This window comes from Muntiacus reevesi, chromosome 2 (genome assembly GCF_963930625.1).
Source record: "Muntiacus reevesi chromosome 2, mMunRee1.1, whole genome shotgun sequence".
Taxonomy (NCBI): Eukaryota; Metazoa; Chordata; class Mammalia; order Artiodactyla; family Cervidae; genus Muntiacus; species Muntiacus reevesi.
In genome coordinates this window covers 265,792,969-265,793,321 of record NC_089250.1, presented here as the reverse complement: position 1 = coordinate 265,793,321, position 353 = coordinate 265,792,969, and the positions used below count along the sequence as shown (strand labels likewise).

General features: G+C 51.6%; 1 non-coding gene across 1 annotated transcript; it reads left to right on the top strand.

The window, feature by feature from the left end:
* Nucleotides 1–72, top strand: TRNAA-AGC (transfer RNA alanine (anticodon AGC)). The gene has a single exon. It is a non-coding gene; the product is annotated as a tRNA-Ala (tRNA).
* Nucleotides 73–353: the final 281 nt, after the last annotated feature.

Below are 353 nucleotides of genomic sequence, written 5' to 3'. Positions count from 1 at the left end.
GGGGATATAGCTCAGTGGTAGGGCGCATGCTTAGCATCCATGAGGCCCTGGGTTCAATCCCCAGTACCTCCATCTTCATGTTTTGTGCTTCCCTAGTGACTCAGACGGTAAAGAATCTGCCCGCAATGCGGGAGACCCAGATTTCATTAGATCCCTGGGTTGGGAAGATCCCCTGGAGAAGGGAATGGCTACACACTCCAGCATTCCTGCCTGGAAAATTCCAGGACAGGGGAGCCTGGCGGGTTACAAGTCCACTGGGTCGCAGAGTCGGACACGACTGAGCGATGAACACAACAGGTAGAAGAGCAGACACTGCTAAATGCTTTTGTTAATTTAGTTGAGATGAGACTTCT